Source organism: Choloepus didactylus (genome assembly GCF_015220235.1).
Source record: "Choloepus didactylus isolate mChoDid1 chromosome 11 unlocalized genomic scaffold, mChoDid1.pri SUPER_11_unloc5, whole genome shotgun sequence".
Lineage (NCBI taxonomy): Eukaryota > Metazoa > Chordata > Mammalia > Pilosa > Megalonychidae > Choloepus > Choloepus didactylus.
The window spans coordinates 96675-116041 of record NW_023637582.1 but is presented as its reverse complement, the minus strand read 5'-3'; the positions used below and the strand labels follow the sequence as shown (position 1 = coordinate 116041).

Below are 19367 nucleotides of genomic sequence, written 5' to 3'. Positions count from 1 at the left end.
CCATAGATCTTAATTTAAACATCTCTACAATGGACTATCATTGGTTCTCAAGCTCAAATGCACATTGGAATCAGCTGGGGTGTCTAGAATTCCCTTTCCTGGACCCCAGCCAGAGAACTCTTGATGTAAGTTTTTCTGGTTTAAGATTACCATCCACCAGAGTCTGCTCAGGACTGAGCAATTTCCTTAATGGGTGGCCCTAATTCAGCACTAGCATTTCAAAATCTCCCCAGGGGATTGTCACATGCAACTTGGCTTGAGAACCCCTGAGCACTCTAGAGAACTGCTAAGAAATCTAGGTTTAAGGTTTAAGGAGACTCCAGAAAAATCTGCAGCAAAGCGATTAGAGCTAATCAATGAATACAGCAAAGTGGCAGGCTACAAGAACAACATGCAAAAATCTGTAGTGTTCTTATACACAAGCAATGTGCAAAAAGAGGAAGAAATTTTAAAAAGCCATTTACAATAGCAACCAAAAGAATCAAGTATATAGGAATAAACTAAATGAAGGCCACAAAATATGTATACAAATAAAGCAACAAAAAACTGATACAAGAAATTGAGTGGGACCTAAAAATGGAAGAACATACCATATTCATGGATTGGAAGACTAAATATAATTAAAATGTCAACTTTACCTAAACTGATTTCTAGTTTCAATGCAATACCAATTAAAATCCCAACTTACTTTACAGAAATAGAAAAACCAATAACCAAATTCATTTGGATGGGCAAGGTGCCCTGAATAGCCAAAAACATCTTGAGAAAGAGAAACAAAGGAGGAGGTCTCACACTACCAAACTTTGAAACCTATTACAAAGCTACAGTTCCCAAAACAGCATGGTACTGGCATAAGGAGAGAGTTACTGACCAATGGTATTGAATTGAGTGTTCAGAAACAGACTTGCATCTACAGACAATTGATCTTTGATAAGGTGGTCAGGCCAAAGCAAATGGGACAGAGCAGTCTCTTCAATAAATGGTGTTTGGAGAACTGGATATCCATTTCCAAATGAAGGAAAGAGGACCTCTACCTACCCCACATCTTATATAAAAATTAACTCCAAGTGGATCAAAGACCTAAGCATCAGTGCTAAGACCATAAGACTCTCAGAAGAAAATGTAGGGTAATATCTGAAATATTTGTGATATTTGTGGTTTCCTAGACCTTACACCCAAAGCTTGAGCAAGCAAAGAACAAATAGACAAATGAGATCTCCTCAAAATCAAACCCTTTTTTACATAAAAGGACTTTGTTAAAAAAAAGAAAAAAAAAAACAGCTGACAGAATGGGAGAAAATATTTGGAAATCACATATCAGATAAGAGTATAAAATCCCACAGAAATAAAGCAATCCTACACCTCAACAACAGAAAGATGAACAGCTCTATTAAAAATGGGCAAAAGACATGGACAAACACTTTTCAGAAGAGGAAACACAAATGGCTCAAAAACTTATGAAAAATGCTCAACTTCAGTGGCTACTATGGAAATGCAAATCAAAACCACAATGAGATATCAACTCACACCTATCAGAATGGCCATTATCTAAAAACAGAAAATTACAAGAGCTGGAGAGGATGTGGAGAAGGAGGTCCACTTATTCATTTTTGGTGAGAATGTAGAATGGTGCAACCACCCTGGAGGACAGTGTGGAGGTTCCTCAGGAAGGTAAGTATAGATCTGCCATACAACCCAGCTATTCCATTGCTAGGTATATACTCAAAGGAACTTAAACTTAAGACACAAACACATTTGTAAACTGTTTATTGCGGCATTATTCATGATTACCAGGAGATGGAAGCAGCCCAAATGTCCATCAGTAGATGAGTGGACCAAAAAACAGTGGTATATACACTTGATGGAATTTTATGTAGTTGTAAGACAGAAAAGGACATGGAACATAAAATAATGTGGATGAAACTTGAGGACATTATGTTGAGTGAAGCTAGTCAGAAACAAAAGGACACATACTTTATGGTCTCAATAGTATGAACTAACATTAGTGAGGAAACTGAGAGTTAAAAGCTGATAATGCAGGCTACCAGGAGAGAGAAAGAAGGTATAGATCAGGCATTTGATGCTGAATGACTACAGAATGATCAGCAGGATTGATTGTATAGTTCCAGAAATAGAAAGCATAATACTATGTCATGGTAGCACAATATTTTAAGTAAACCCAACAAAGATGTCTGTGAGTAATACTGAAGGAGGTGGGAGAGGGGATATATGACACCAGAAGTAAAGGTGGATGATGAAGCCTGGGGCTGTGTAATTTGGCAAAAACTGGAGTGGCCAGTGACTGTAATGTACAAATATAAAAATGTTCTTACATGTGGGAGAACAAATTAATGTCAACCATGCAGAGTTGTGGAAAAGGGATAGTATTTGGGAATAATATAATCAAAGTAAACTGGAATCTATGGTCAACAGTAACATTGTCCTATGCTTCCATTGAATGTATCAAAGGCAATATACCAAGTTTTAATATGTATGAGAGGGGGATATAGGGGAGGGATATGGGATTTCTGGGAGTGGTGTTGTTTCCTGTCCTTACTAATATATTGTATTGTATGACACTTTAATTTTCTTTTTGTTATCTTTTTTATTATTAACCAAAAAAATTTTCATAGTTATCAATATCTTTGGGTGCTGACTGTGGTGATAAACTTACAACTGTATTATGATACCATGAACAACAGATTGTACACAATGGATAATTGTATGTTATGTGAATGTATCTCTATAAAATTGTAGGAAAACATAAATAGGGTTAGAGGTACTGGGGAAGGCATGGAGAGAGGGATGTCCCTATTTGCTGTTCATGAGGAGGCAGAGTGGTTTGGCCTTTCTGGGGATCACTGTGGTGGTTCCAAAAGAGGTTGGGTATGTGGGGGCCATGGTGTCCTGCAACCCCATTGTGTCATGTGTACTTGGAGGATCTGAGAGCAGAGACATGAATGGACATTTGCACATTGGTGTTTATGGAGGCAGTATTCATGATTTGAGGTGGGTGAGGGTGGCCTAGGTGTGCATTGACTGGGGAGCAGAATGGTGAACTGTGGTGTATGCATACAATGGAATACTGGGAAACTGCAAGAGGGAGTGAAGTTGTGAAATGTGCACCCAGGTGAGTGGATCCTGTGGACAGCATTTTGAGTGAAGTATTCCAGAAACAGGGGCAGAACCTCTAATGCCTCACTAATGTGGACTGACTACAATGTGTAAACTCAGAGTTGAATCTTTGAGCATAACCTAACAGGGAAATGATTATTGTAATGGTCCCTAGATTATAAATTCTTACAGTAGTCAAATCTATTCTTGAATTGTAATGCCTATCTCCAAACTCTGAAATGTTGATCCCTTGGGGTATAACTTGAATGGTCTCTGTAGCATTGGGTATCTGTGTGATGCCTGAAACTCAGAACTAGAGCTCAGCTGGCAAATATGAAGGTCAGTATTAATGCATACACCAACTGTTAAAAAAATGCTGAAAAAGAGCCCAGACTTCAATTAGAGATATGAGTGTAGCAGACCTGGTAGTACTAGGGCAAGCCAGGCCAATGGGTAAAAGTCAAAACAGACTGAGTGTTAAAACTTCAACTTCCATGTAAGACCAGGGAAGGAATGTTTATTTGGTGTAGGATCTATATTTTCTAAACAATATAGCTTCTACAGTCAGTGTGTCCAAACACAATTACAGGGAAATTTGAATTGGAAGTGAGCTATGGTGGGTCTGTATAGGTTAGAGTGAAATAGCAACACACCCCAAATTTTGGTGGAGAATAAAATGTATATTTGTGGCCCCTCTGAGGATCTGGGGAGGATGCAGAGGTGTTGGACTTCTTCATCTGGATTGTTGCTGATGTTCTCACAAACATTGGGGACTGATGGCTTGACATGCTGAGCTCTCTGTCTTGGGGCTTGAACCTATGAAGCATTTTACTGCAAAAGAGAGGCTAAGCCTGTTTATAATTGTGCCTAAGTATCTCCTCCTGAGTTCCTCTTTTTTGCTTGGATGTGGCCCTATATCTCTGGCTAGACCACCTTGGTTGGTGGTCTCAGTGCCCTCCCCCTATGTGGGATGTGACTCCCAGGGGTGTGAATCTCCCTGGCAGCATGGGATATGACTCCAAGGGATGAGTCTGCACCTGGCATTGTGGGATTGAGAGCACCTTCTTGAACAAGAGGGGGATGCAAAGTGGGACAAGGTAGAGGTTCAGTGGCTGACAGACTTCAATTGGGGTCAAGAGGTCACTCTGGTGGACATTCTTGCACACTATATAGATAACACAGGTTTTGGTGTGTTGTAGTGGCTGGAAGTAGGTATCTGAGACTGCCAGGCTCCAGCCCAGTGGCCTTGACTCTTAGGGATGATTGTATGGTACTGTGGACTACAGGGGGTGACAGTATGATTGTGGGTGCCTTGTGGATCATGCTCTGTTTCTCTGCTGTCTGGAGAGATGGGAGGAAGTGTGGATACAGGGACTTAATGGAAAGCAGGATGGGATGGGGTGGATGATTTGGGTGTTCTTTTTATATTTATTTTTACTTCTTGTTATGTTTTTTTCTGTTGTGTGGTGGTGTTCAGATGTGGATTGGGGTGATGGATGCATGGCTGTATGGTGGTGCTTTGAGCAGTTGTTTGTGCACCATAGATGATTGTATGGTGTGTGAATGTGTCTCAATAAAAATGAATTAAAAAAGAAACTTAAGGATCAAAGACATATATTGGTGAATGTAACCTAAACTCCACTTTAAGGAGATCATAGAAGCAAGAAGGATGCCACAAAAAAAAACAAAGCATTGGGGACTTTGAACAGTGGTACTTTGCCTTTGGAGGAGGGAAGAAAGGTGCAAGAAAGTTGCAGATGCTTCTTTTAATCTGAGGAAGAAACACTCATTAGAAAAAATGTCCTCTCTACCAGGTCTCCATAAAACTTTTGGAGGCTCCCAGGGACTTTAAAGTGTTAGGTGGTTTTAACTCTTACTTTTAGGTCTTTGATAAATTTTGAGTTAATTTTTGCATAAGGCATGTGAATCCATTTATATAATATTTCCAGAATAGGTAATTCCATAGAGACAGAAAGCCAGCTAGTGGTTGCTAGGGGCTGGAGAAATGGGAATGAGGAGTGGGGAGTGACCACATAATGGGTGTAGGGTCCCCTTTGGGGGTGATGAAAATATTCTGCAACTAAACAGATTGGTTATACAACATTGTGAATGCAGTAAATGCCACACATCTGTATACTTTAGAGTTGTTAACAGTTAACATTTTTTATTAATTTAACCTTAAAAATGAAGAAAAAACTTACATAAAATTTGGTGCTCAATAAAAATTTATTTAATATCAGAATAATAGAATTTTAGTCATGGCATAATATAGGCATGGCATAGGGAAGGTGTGACTTGTGAAAGTTGGGATGATGATCTTGTTTTCAGCATAGGATATTTGCTACAGATTTCACATATGGAGCAGCTTCAGCTGATGTCAGCAGGTAAATCCTGGACATTGTGTCAAAGTCTGGGTACATGCATGTGGGCAAGATCCAGTTTTTTCTCTCACTACTCTACTGCCCTTTGTTGGCTGTCAATCTCAAAGTCACAAAAAAGTTGTCCTCCAGGATTGGTTCTACATGACAGGCAGGGTGAGGGGGCAAAAATCAAGGGCATTCTGCTGTCTCCTCCCCTTTTTAATCAATTGCCCCACCAAGAAGAATTTGACTAACTTCATTGGCCAGCCATATCATGTGACTATCTTTAGTGGAAACATGGCTAGGGAGAAATCTTTGTGGATGGAGTTTGATGAAGATTAAGAAGAAAATATTCTGGGCATGTGCCTAAGGACCACTATAGAAGGGAGGGCTCCTGGCTTTAATCCTGCACCAAAAACATCCACTGTGTGAAGGGTGCATGGGAAGAAAGCCCCTCAAATTGATGCCTGGTTCATGGGTGTTTGTTCCTCTTCTCATTTACTTTCCCTTTCCTTCCATCCACCATCTATCCAATCAACCAGAAAAATGCATTGATCTCTCTGTTAAATGTTAAATTGAATTCAATTCTTTCTCCACAGCCACACTCAAATCAACATCATGGCAGAAGGAGAAAAATGTGGATTCCAGACCTATTGGGTCGGCTTCTGCGATTTGCTGGCCATGTAAGTTTGGATAGCTTATTTAAATTCTGTGATGCCAAAGTAGGAATATATGAAATAGGGAGTACATAGCAGTTGGGCATGTTGTCAAATCAAATGACTGAAGCTAAAAGGGGCTAATTACAGAGCCTGAAACATAGCAGGGACTATCAGAGCATTTAGCTGATATGCTTACTTGGATGAATTCAGATTCCTAACTGGGTTTCTTGGTTCCATTTTCCTATACTCATTTCTCCCTGAGATTCAAGAGAAAGTATGCTTCTGAATACAAATGATATACTTGGGATAAAATCAAATCCCAATTAAACATTTAACTGCTTCTGTGAGTCAATATCTGATACTATGTTCATTTGCGCCAGCCAATGCTGACCTTATTCTTTGCCAAAAACACACTGAACCCATGTCAGCCTTGGGGTCTTGATACTGGTGGTTCACTCTGCATAGAATTCTTATCCTCCATGAGTTCCCATTACTAGTTTTTCATCACTCTCCAGGTCTTCTTTCAAATGATGTCTCCTCTGAGAGAAATGCCCTGATCATATGATCCAAAATAGCCATCCTACTTCCTTGCCTATGATTCTGTCTTCATGTTGACATGTCTCCCTGTCATTTACTTCTGTCAAGTTTATTGTGAAATAACAATAACTCCCATCCTATATATATGTACCCACTTTGATCATAAATTTTAAGTGGTCTGCAGTCTTACCCATCTTTGCCACCCAGACTTCATTTCTAAAACTCCCCCCAGTGTGTTTTTTTTTTTTTTTTTTTGGATAAATGAATACTCAAAAACCCCCGCCATTTGGGTGGTATACTTGCCCTACAACTGGACATTCAGACTAAGGACATCTGGCTCAAATACTGAGCTGTTAATTGGGAGATCTTCAAGGCCACATCTGTTGTCAGTATGATTTTATTACATGCCTCATCCTAGATCAGGAAACCTCTCTTTTAACTAACAGTAAATTTATGGGAGAGATACTCAATTGCATTATTGTTGGCTTTAAGATATTTTCCATCTCAAGACCCTTGGTTATTGTCAAACTCCACAGTTTCCTAAAATAACCAAAAGACAAACTGTTATCTAGAACTGAATTCAGTAGATTTCATTAGCTCATTTGTGCCTGAAATTTACTGAAGACTAACAGAACTGCTATATTCAGGAAATTCAGGGCCAACTTGCTATTGCCCTGCATAGGCTTTTCTGACCTCAGAAGAGTCCAAGACACTCAAAGTATGTGCTCACTAATGGGATGCCTAGCATAAGCAAAATTAGAGGCAGAAAATAGATTACAGGTAACCATGGGGGCAGAATGGGTAGTTATGGCTTAATGGGTTCAGAGTTTACATTGGAGGTGACAAGGTTTGGTAATGGAAGTGATGGTGGCAAAATATTGTAAATTTAACTAAGGCCATTGAATTACACATTTGAATGTGGTTTAAATAGGAAAATCTGAGCTGGGTGCTACAGTAAAATGTTTACCAAAAAAAGTGAACCACATAAATCAAGCAAAAAAATAATAATAATTCTACATGAATTTTATGCATATTGCTGAAGATGGTCTTTAAAGAGCAAGTTAGGCAGTGAGAGAAACCCTGTTACTGGTGCATGTGTCAACTGACTAACTCATTTTCAGTTTCTCCACTTAATTCTTCCTTGGGGTTGAAACCTAAGATCTCCCACCTGAGAAAAGATGAGATCTTCTGTAATCTAAATTTAACATGCAGCATCTTCTGGAACAGCTTGATCAGGATGAGTTGAGCAAATTCAAATCTTTACTGAGTTTCCTTCCCTTGCCAAGTGAGTTTCAGCATATCCCACATATGGAGCTGGAAGAGGCCAATGGTAAGCAATTGGCAGAAATCCTCATTATCAATTTCCCCAGCTATTGGAGAGAGACAGTTTCCATCCAGGCCTTTGACAAGATGAGCCAAGTGGGTCTTTCTGAGAGGGCAAATGATGAACTGAGAAAACAGTCCAGACTAGGTACTGAGAGGAAGGAATAGTAGTCCCCAGGATTTTAGAAATAAAGACAATTATTGATCTTGCAGAGTTGACCTGTTCTGAATACAAACGCCAGACCTTCACAGATTGTGGTGGTAACTACCCTGGTACTTGTATTCTACTTCTACTCCTTCTCCTGTTCAAGACTCTTTATGTGACACAGATTCATGATTCCATTCTTTTCCTATGTCCTCCAAGATGTTAAATTATTATACCCTTTGTTTCTACTATTATCTGTAAAATTCTTTATCACAGAGAAATTCAAATCTCTCTTTTATATAGGGGTTTTAAAGCAGCTTTCCTGTATGTATCTTGGGATGGATGATGTTTTGCTGTTGGGGGGCTGTGCTGTGTATTGTAGCATGTTAAACAGCATTCTTGTTCTCCACACACTATGTGTCAGTAGCCATCCCCTAATCCCCACACCCCAAGATTTGACAACCAGAAATGTCACTTTATGTCACATACATCCATATATTCCCTTGGGGTCTAAATCACCCCCACTAGAGAATCACTGTCTTCTATCACTTGTTCTCATGTTGGTTGTAGTCTGGAATCTCCTGGGGATCTTTAAATATACTGGTGTCCTGGATCCATCACCAGAGATACCAATTTCACTAAATGGTCTAGGGTTCCACATAGACATGAGATTATTAATAATTTCATCAGTGATGCTAATGTGCATACACAGGTGAGAAACATTCTAGGGCTGCATCATCTACTGTGGAAGCCACTAATCCCAGCACTACTGGGCATTCAAACATTGCTAGTTAGAACTGAGGAGTTCTGTGAGGCCAAAATATGCACCAGCTCTTGACTATGTTGTTTTCTGTACTAGATTGCTAATGATATTATGTGTTGGTTAACATTTCAAATGAAGTTAAATAAATTAAAGTTGCATCTTTTTACCTTATGAAATGTGGCCACTAAAATTATATAGGGGGCTTTCTCTTTCAGCTGGCATAATATTTATTTGGACAGTACTGCTCTAGGGGGTATTTTTATTTCATGTTCTTTAGCAAGGATATTGAAAGCAGATCTACTTCCTATCCTCTCCCCTGTTCCCCCTCCTCCCTCTCCTCCCCTCCTCCCCCTTCCTCGTCTCTCCTGCCCTCTCCTTCCCCTTCATAACCCCTATTTCATTCCAGTTATAGATCATATCTTAGCTTAACTTCCCCCACCTGTCCCATAAAGACAGTGTTTTAGTCTCTAGCTTGTGTCTCAAGATGCAAATGTGAAAACAACAAGAAGAACCCCATACAGTTGTCCACTTACTATGGCTGGGCTCTGAAAAGTGAAAACTTCCTCCACTGTCTTCATTTTCAAAAGAAGCTTTGAATTGTTTGTGTAAACAAGCCTCCATCACTAGGTAAGTTATCTCATAAATTTTTAAGGTGATATTTTGGAGCTTGGGGAATTTTAATTAAAAAAGACACTGCAAGCATTTGTGTAGTAGATTGAATCATGTGTCCCCACAACAGACATGTTCTTAAATCTTAATCCATTCTCCTATGGTGTGAATACATTTGTAAATAGGAAATTTGAAGATGTTATTAGTTAAGTTGTGACAACTGACTCAGGATGGGTCTTTTATCACTGGAGGCCTTATAAAGAAACATCTATGGGAAGATGTCATATGTCAGCAGAAATCTGAAGACCAGCTACAGGAGGAAATTCAAGACATCACCACATGACAGGCCACAGATACAAGTCAAGGAACCCCAAGGATTGTAACAAGCCAGAAGCAGAACTCCACAGACTTCAGGGAGAAAGCATGACCTTGCAGATGCCTTGATTAGGGAATTTTGGCCCCTATAACTGTGAGCCAGTAAATTCTTGTTGTTTAAGTCAGCCCACTGTGTGGTATTTGTCATAGCAGCTCTGGCAAACTAATTTATTTGGAATGCAAATAAATATGAGAACTCATTTCTGCTCCTCCACTGGGGTAGTTGTAAGATGTGAAAAGCTAAATTAAGGCAGTATTTATAAAAGAAACAGTAAACTGTGCACATGTGGAAAAGTGAGACTACCCATTGAATCAGGATACACTCAATTTTGCATAGGCCTAAAACAGGGATCAACAAACTACAGCCCACAAGCCAAGTCCATTACCTTTTGCAACTCCCAAATGTTGAGTTAACTTTATCTTTTTTAAATCAGTGAAAAGAAGGCTTTACACACGTGAAATTTATATGGATTTCAAATTTAAGTGCCTGTAAGTTTTTATTTGAATGTAGCCATGCTCACTTGCTTACATATTGTCTGTGGCTGCTTTTGTGTTACAGTGCCTGGGTTGAACAATTACACCAGATAGCATGGCCTGCAAAGATCTCTCACCCTTATGAAGTAAGTCTGTCAACTCCTCAGGCCCTGGCCAAAAGGATTTTTGATCCAGTGACTGTCAACATTCTTGATATCACCAATGTACTTGGAAAAATATGACTTGGGCTCAAGGAAATAGTAAATTGAGGATGATTTGAAAAATGCACCCCCAAATACTATCATTCATATATTAACCCCAGTTGATATAACCATTTTTACCCTGGCATAAAACATATACTATGATGGTGAAATAAATGTCATATGTAAATTTACAGCTGGTTAGGTCTGATATCTGGCAATGTTCTAAGAATCAGTGCCTGTCACAAAGTGGATATTCAAAATATAATCTGGGCAAGTTACCACTGGAGGGTTCTTCATTTAAAGTCTCATCCTCAGCTTCCAGGCATTGCTGTCCTGGTTCTATCACTTGTATGTGATCATTGTTCTCTAGTGTGCTTGGCTTGCTTTTTCTTCTGCCTAATCTTCAAAATGGATGCCTGCCCTTTTCTCAGAACACTGGTCCTGGCTGATATCATTTGTACTCTTTATACATATCCTGAAGCCATCCCAAAAGATATCTTAGAACCAGGATTTTTCAAGAACTTTGGATGCTTATACCCAATTGCTTCCTGGTTACCTCATCAAAAGATATAGTTACCCTATTCATTATCCAAAGTCCAACTTGAAATACTACTCCCATTATGACTCCATCTCTACCTATGTTCCTTCACAGTACAATTCAATTTTATCTGCCACTTTGGAAATCAGAGACTTAATCCATGAAGATTTTCTGATGCCCACAGGAAAGAATGATTGTGTGCATATTAGTGGGTATACATTTCTCACACTATGTATTATGAACTGTGTAGAGATTCATTCCTGAAAAATGTATGTAATCCATCAATCATGGCCTGCCACTTCTATTTTATCTCCAGTACCTTTAATGTTTTTACAAAAGCCTGGCTTAGCTATTGTAATCCAATGGTTGAACTTGGGCCATCTGGAAGTCCCTCCATCTCCTGGACACATGTTTCAGCACTATCATTGTAACAAGCCTATAATATCTCCACATTTTCTTCAGATAGAACACAGACTTCAGAATCAAAAGACTCAAATGTGTAAGAAATTCAATGTCATTTAGAAAAAGAAAAGCCAGTCTGCTCTTAGGTTATTCTAACATTGAATACTCAATGTGAAGTGAACCCATTCTAGCTATCCTCTCCCACTACTTTTGAAGAAACACTCTATCTCTCTCCAACCTTATTTTCTCCAGTAATTATAATACAAAAATTATCTCATGGAGAATACTTCCATCCCACATGAATAGAAAGCAAACTGGATATTGGACAACACCAGAACTCAGTTCTTAGGAGTATGTTGTATAAATCTTCTTAGATTTTTGCAATTTCACATACTCAAGTTTAATATCAACTCAAATGACAAATCTGCAACCTGTTACTGGTAGGTGACTTGACTGAGATGACTTAATGGTCAATATAGAATTATACTTTAGTATTTTAAAAATATCCTTATTGAAGTATAATTTACATGCCAAAAATTATACTCACATTAGTAAACTTCATTGGACAACAAATACTACTGTCCAATTTTACAGCACTTCCATCAGCCAAAAAGATTCATTGTGCCCACTTGCATTTACTTCTATTCTCCATCTTGCAGCCCCCAGGAAAACAGTAAAGTACTTTATCTCTGCAGACTTTGGATCTGACCACTGGTTTCTTTCACTTAACATAATTTTCCTAAAGTTCCTCTGTGTTGTTGTGTGTATCACTGATTTTTTTTTTCCTTTTTATTGCTGAAACATTTTCCAGTGTATGGCTGTACCACATTTGGTGGGCCCATTCACCAGTTGATGGATACTTGAATTGTTTCTACTTCTTGTCTATTGGGGAAAATGCTTCTCTGAACACTCACATGCAAGTCTTTATGTAGACATGTTCTCATTTCTCTTGGGAGATACTTAGGTGTAGTATAGCATTTTAGACAGCTAGAATGCCAATACATTCACTCAAATATTTGAGCAGCAGTAATTGACATTATTGTGAGTGATTGACTTCCTACTCTTCTGGCATTTGTTCAAATCCAATGGAAAGATAGACGAGTGGTTAGGCTAAAGTACTTCCTTTTGTGGCTCTAAAATGTAGAGGCATATATGTTGATCTAGGGTTTCATCTGCCTGTGCATCTCTATGAACTCTACCATTGTATTTCCTGATACATAATCTGGACAAATAATTCATATTACCCTCTGAACTCCTTTTGGAACCTGCTTTACCTGTCTTCTGATAATGGAAGGACAATAATTTTTTCATCAAGCTCACTCTATTCTGTATTATGCAGAGCTTTCACAAGTACAGGGAGATGTGAAAAACTTGGGAGAAACAAAAAAACAGTTTGCACAGAAAAACCCAGGTTTGTGTCATGTCTTCCTGGAGTATGCTTGGTGTTAAAGCTTTTTTTATAAACTGTTCCTTTTACCCTTTATTACCTAACACAAAGCATTTTCTTTCCTAATGAATAACTAACTGACTATACCCTGTCTAACCCTTCCTCCTATTACTAAAAGTAGAGAAGACAAATATAGAAATATATTGAAAAAAAAGTTCTGGAAATTCTGGAAGAAAAAATTTTGACTGGGATCCAGTGAGAACTTCACTACTATCACCCAGAGATATGAGAGTCTGATCCCATTCTGTAGTCCTAAAATGTTTGAAGGGCCTTTTCCATAAATAGTGGTGCCACAAGTTTCTGCTGGTGTAGGGAAAACCATGCTGGCCAAGAATTTCATGCTGTGATGGACAGAGGACAATCTCAGACAGACATTCAAATATATTTCCTATCTCAGCTGCAAAGAACTTAACCAGGTGGGGCATGCACTTTTGCTGAGCTGATTTCCAAGGACTGGGCTGAACTGCAAGATGTCATTCCAGAAATCCTAGCTCAACCACAAAAAGTCCTGTTCATCATTTATGGCTTTGATAAGATGAGATTCCCGTTGACACATTTAATCAGGATATATGTGGTGATTGGAAGAAAGAGAAACAAGTGTCTGTCCTCTTGAGTACTTTGCTAAAGAGACAAGTGTTCCCCAGGACAATTGCACAGATCACCATGTGGTCCTGGGTCCTGAGAGCTCCCAACTCTTTGTTGAGCAGCTGCTCAGCATAGACATTGATTGGTTCTTAGGGGTGAATAGGAAGACATATTTCTTGAAACACTTCAAAGATGAATGTCAAGCCCTGCAAACTTTTGACCTGATGAGGAGCAATGCAAACTTGTTCAACATGTGTTTAGCTCCCATGGTGTGCTACATTGTCTGTTCTTGTCTGAAACTGCAGATGGAGATGGGAGAGGACCCCTTCCCAATTTCCCAGTCCACCACATTGCTGTAGTTGCTTTTCATCTGCAGCTAGTTCACACTTCTACCTGTCTCATGTCTCTATCAATCTCCAAGACCCAGTGAAGGCTTTGTTTCCTGGCTACTCAGAGCATTTGGACACAGACATTGTTGTTTGATGGAGAATGCCTTAGGAAACTTGGGGTAGACAAATGTGATCTCTGTCCCTTCCTGGATATTAATATCCTTCAGAGGGCAAAGATCTTGAAGGCTGCTACAGCTCCATCCACCTCAGCATCCACCAGTTTCTTGTCACTATGTTTTATGTTCTGAAGAGTGGGGAGGGAGAAAATGGGAAGAGCTGCAGTTGGGATATTGGGGATGTGGAGAAACTTCTATGCAAGAAAGAAAGGTTAAAATCACCAGCCTGACCCAACTGAGATACTTCTTGTTTTGCCTCTTGAATGAAAAGAGAGTCAAGGAGCTGGAGACAACATTTAATTGTCAGGTGTAAATGGAGGTGGAAAAGGAGTTGCTAAAATGCAAAGCAAAATCCAGTGAGAATAAATCTTTGTCTTGAATGATGGGCATGAAGAAAAAATTCTACTGCCTCTATGCATTTCAGGAAGAAGAGTTTGTGAAGGATGTAATGGGCCACATAAACGAAAGGTACCTGTATTTGAAAAAGAAAATGGATGTCTTAGACTTTTCGTTGTTCCTCATGCATGGGCAAAATTTGCAGAAAATTTCACTGCATGTAGAAAAAAGAATATTTCTATAGAATGATACAGTATCAGAATCAACCTCTCAAGTTAAGAGGTAAGAGCTCTAATTACTCTCCTAGTTCCTCCATCTTCAGTCTCCTGCCACTTTCCCACAGGCAGAAGCTAGAATATCTGTTCTCTGTGCCTTGAGGTCAGAATTCCTCCTCTTGGTGGAATTCCTGCCTGTTTAACACTCAAAGTGGGAGCCATGATGTCATGATTAGTAATGAGGACTTGGAACCAGACATTGTTTTTAGATCTGTCTCCTTTCATTTGACCTGATCAGTATTTGCAAATGCCTCATCATGTTTCATATAGATATACAGAAAACTAAGGCAAGACTGACAAATAAAAAGAAACCATGGGTCATGCACAAAATTCCTATGACCCAGAACTAATCACCAGAATAAAGGAAATACTTTTTGAGAGGTGTGTGTGCATTAATATATAACTGCTTCATATTCTCTCAAGTTTTAGTGGCTATCATTTTAGGTCAACAACTATAGTTGTAAAACAGCTTGAGAAGTGGCCAAATATAATATGAATGGATATATAACTAGGTATTCAAATATCCCCTATTACTATGTATATTGACCTAAAGAATTAAGATATGAGAGAGTCAAGTCAGGATGAGCTGTCAACTGCATTTTCTTTAGCTCATTTAATAATTTCTATGTTTTCCTTTAGGATTTTTAGATTTTGTACTACTTGTCCTGTGGTGTTACTGTAGAAACAGCAAGTTTCATTTATAACAGCACAAGTGCCTCCTGCTACAGCAGTTAGGACATCTAGGACTCTTCTATTCTGCTAAGTTGTTTAGAAATTGTTGTTGGTTTTCTGTGGCATACGCAGACTTCTGCATCATAATAAAGATGTTCAAAATTGATCTCTCTAACATTGGAATGCCTGCAAACAAGAAGAGACCTCGAAAAATTGAATGCCCAATGCCTGGTTCTCCTAAAATAGCATTACTGTGTGCATGATATCCCTACTCTGCTGCATTCCGTTATTCTCTTTTGCCAGGGTAGCTTGCCCAGAGTAAAGGCGATTTCTAGAAATGAACCTAAGCTGGGGACTTGGCTATAAGTGACCATTTCTATGGGTGTTAAGACAGTTACATTAGAGAATAATGAAATAATGATGCAGGTCCCATAACATAGCCTGGGGAGAATAAGGTTTGCTGTGTTTCTGCACAGGAATTAGTATCCTCTTCCCATGAGAAAGAGAGAGAGCAGTTACGAATCCTTGTGGGCAGGAATATTTAAAGGAGTTTAGAATAAACAGATCTTTAGGGTTGATTGTTAATTTACCTGAGAAGAAATCATCTACACACAAAGGGGAGTAAAGGGTTTCTGCTGTGTTATTTGTGTATTGTGGGCTCTGGTAGAGTAAGTTGTGGAAACTGAGTTGGAAAAGGTTATTTTTTAGGCATAGGGTAGGGAATGGTTCCTCATCATCCTCATCTCCTGAGACACTAAAGAGCTGACCTGAATGTGCTTTATGCCAAAGATTTCTGTTTCATGGTGTGAGCTGTTGCATTGGAGAATGTTTTCAGTGTAGTTTTTTGGGGGCATTTTCAGTGTAGCCTCCCCAGAATAGAGAAGTAGTATTATCATAGTATAGATAGTATTCAGAGGGGATCCATGTCAATGATGAAGTGTTAAAGTATAGGGTGTGACCACAGTAGGTGTTAAGATAGCTGAGATATGATTGGGGATGTAAGGAGTCATGCCATAAGATGTAGGCTTTATCCATTAGGTGGGTAACAGTTCCTACTAGTTCAGTATTTTCTAAAAATCTTGTATCTCAAATTCACTAATCACTAGAAGTGTTAGCTGAGTTTTCTTTAGTGTGATATTGCTTAAATGTATTTTAAACCCATGATAATGAAGTGTTATGGTAAGAAGTGTTTCTGGACTTATGGGAAAGGCTAGAAGAGAGACTGTGGTGGCATGGGTGGACACTGGAGAGATCCAGCAGTCAGTCTGGTTGTTTCTTTGGGAAATGTACTGAATAGTGTGTGGTGTTGTAGTGCTCCTGTTTATGTTTATGTGATGAGAAGTGTTATAATTTGTGTTATATATATATAGTTTTCATGGTTCAAACCAATCAGTAACCAGCTCTCAAGTAAAGTCAATAAAGTTGCCTTGCATGTATGATTCTTAGATAAGGGGTATGAGGTTTGTTTCTGTGCAGAGCTTGGGAGAGGTTTGGGTGATAAGATTAGGACTAGAGAGTAAAAGATATTAGGAGTTGTTAGAGGTTTCTGGGTAATTGACATTGTGGGATGGAAGAGGCTCTTGTATGTTGGGGGCTTATGACTCTGAAGTGGATGTTTTCCTCTCTTTTGGAATGCAAAATAATTTCAGTTTCAGCAGTGAAACTGTTGTGTTCCAGTATCAGGGTTTCTTGGAGTTTTCTGCATTTACTGTTGTTCTTGATGGTGCACTCTTGATTCTGGAGGTGTGGAAACAGGAAGTTAGCCCATGTAGTTTGGCTGCTGTAGGAGTAGTAAGAAGAACTTAATAGAGACTTGACCTATGGAGTTTCAGCTATTTATCAGTCTGATAGTCTTTTAGTAGGACACAGTCTCTGGGTTCAATGAGTGGCATTAGTAAGGGTGTGTCAATGGCTTTGGGAAGTACTTTGTTGTCTGAGGAGGTGTCAGGTGAAATTGAGGGTTGAGATGTAATCTTATAAAGGAGAAAGTCTGTGGGAAAATTTTCCTAAGAGGAAGGTCCTTCCATACATAAGCTCAAAGGGGCTAAGGAAGGAGCTCTCAAGGTGCTTTCTACAGGCAGGAGGGTCTGTAGAAGCAGCATAATCCAAGTTTCTTTTGTTTCAAAATTTAGTTCAGTTATATGAGTTTTAAGGATACTGTTGGCTTTTTCTATTTTTTTCCTGAGGACTGGGGAGAGTATGGGATGTGTAAATGTCATTTGATACATAGGAATTGGGTGACCTCTTGTGCTATTTGGGAGATAAAGGTTGTGCCATGATCAGACTGTAGCATGGATGGTAGACAAAATCACAAGATGATATGCTTGTAATGGCCTTGACCATTGCTCTTATGGACATTGCTGAGAAAGTTTCTACCCAGCATGAAAAGATATCTATTAGAATAATAAGATATTTGTGACTGTGTATAGAGGGCATGTGGGTGAAAACTATTTGCAAGTCCTGACCTGGAATTTGTCCTCTAGTTGGGTGTGTGAGGAAGGAAGGTAGTGGTTTGTTTCCCCCTTGGGGAGAGGTTTGGCTACAGATGTGGCATTGTTGAGTGATGATTTGAAGAATAGACATTCGCTTTGGGCAAATATTTAAAGAGGTGAGGAATTTTAAGAGTGGTTTAAATCCTACTTGTAAGGCATTGTGAAACTGTTGGAGGATCTATTTTTGATGTGTGGTTGGGAGAATTAATTGTCCTCTTTATGTTAGTCATATTCCTTCACATATTGCACCAGCTCCTCTTAAAAATAGTATTTCCTCAGGTGTACACTGAGGGGTAATAGTGGGGATGGCTGGGAGTTGGTTTTCCAACATTCCTATGATTGCAGCCCTTTTTGCTTGTTTATTGGCCATTTTTGTTCCCCTGAGCAATGTTAGAGAAGGACCCCTGGTGTCCTTTACAGTGAATGACAGCTATTTGAGATAACTTGGGCTTTTTGTAAGAGTTTAGAGATTAGATCAGCATTAATAATGAGGGAACCTTTACTCATGATGAATCCCCTTTCTGCCCAGAAGGCTGTGTGTGAGTACAGGATATGCTAAGCATAGCAAGAGTCAGTGTATATGTTGATTTTTCTATCTTCAGCTTGTGTTGGGCTCATATTAGTGCAATTAATCCAGTCATCTGGAAGGATGTTCTGGGGGAGAGAGGCTTTGCTTCTAAGTGTGTGAGAGACAATGGTGTATCCTGCTCTCTTTTGTTTCTGGTGGTTATAAAAGAGCTGACATCCATAAACCAGGTGTCTTGAGGTTTAGATAAGGGAGTTCCTGAGAAATATGGGAAAGGAGAAAGGAGGTTAGAAGAAGATTTCAGGGAATGAGTGAGGAGTATCTGCAAATGTAGGAAGTGGAAGGAGAGTGGTAGGGTTACTAGTAGAAAAGCAGGGGATAGTATCTTGAGGAGGTTGTAATATGGTGAGGAATGTTTGTTGAAGTTGGGAGGGGTGTAAGAATTTTTCTGCTTAGTTAAAAATGAGATCACTGATGGTGTGGAAAGAGTAAATTATGATGGGCTGGGTCCTGCTTTATTTTTTTGAGCTTCACTACTAAAGGGTATTGATGCAGTGTGTGTGCAGAGACACTTAGGTCACCCTCTGGCTGTGGGTTCTAATTTTTTAAATAGGTGTGCTATAACTTCTAAATCTGGGCCACATTTTTGTCCTCAGAGATCTAGGGTGATTCCTCACTTTTCATCAGGGTAAAGGATAAAAATTCTTCTAAGGTTAATGTAAGGTAGTTTAGTTTGAAAGATGGGCAACAAAGCCAAATTGGCAGGTAACAGAGAAAACTTATTTGTGCAAAGCCTCAGGGTGGACCCTGCCAGCACAAAGGCTTCTCAGAAGGGAAAATGCACAGTTGGGTGGTGTGATTCCTTTTTATAGAATCTTTTGCCACTCAGCAGGTTACATGGTGTAAGGTATGTGAACTTTGGCCAATAGGGGTGTGCCAGTTTGTATATTTATGTCCCCCAGAAAAAGCCATATTCTTTGAGTCTTTGGGGACAGACCTATTAGTGTGGATTGGGTTGGAACCTATT

At 39.2% G+C, this 19367-nt stretch overlaps 1 long non-coding RNA gene across 1 annotated transcript; it reads left to right on the top strand.

Annotated features, from left to right (window-relative positions):
• Positions 1-6071: 6071 nt before the first annotated feature.
• On the top strand, positions 6072-14629 carry LOC119524730. Its single transcript, XR_005214871.1, has 4 exons — positions 6072-6157; positions 9354-9528; positions 10445-10505; positions 14464-14629. It is a non-coding gene; the product is annotated as an uncharacterized LOC119524730 (long non-coding RNA).
• Positions 14630-19367: the final 4738 nt, after the last annotated feature.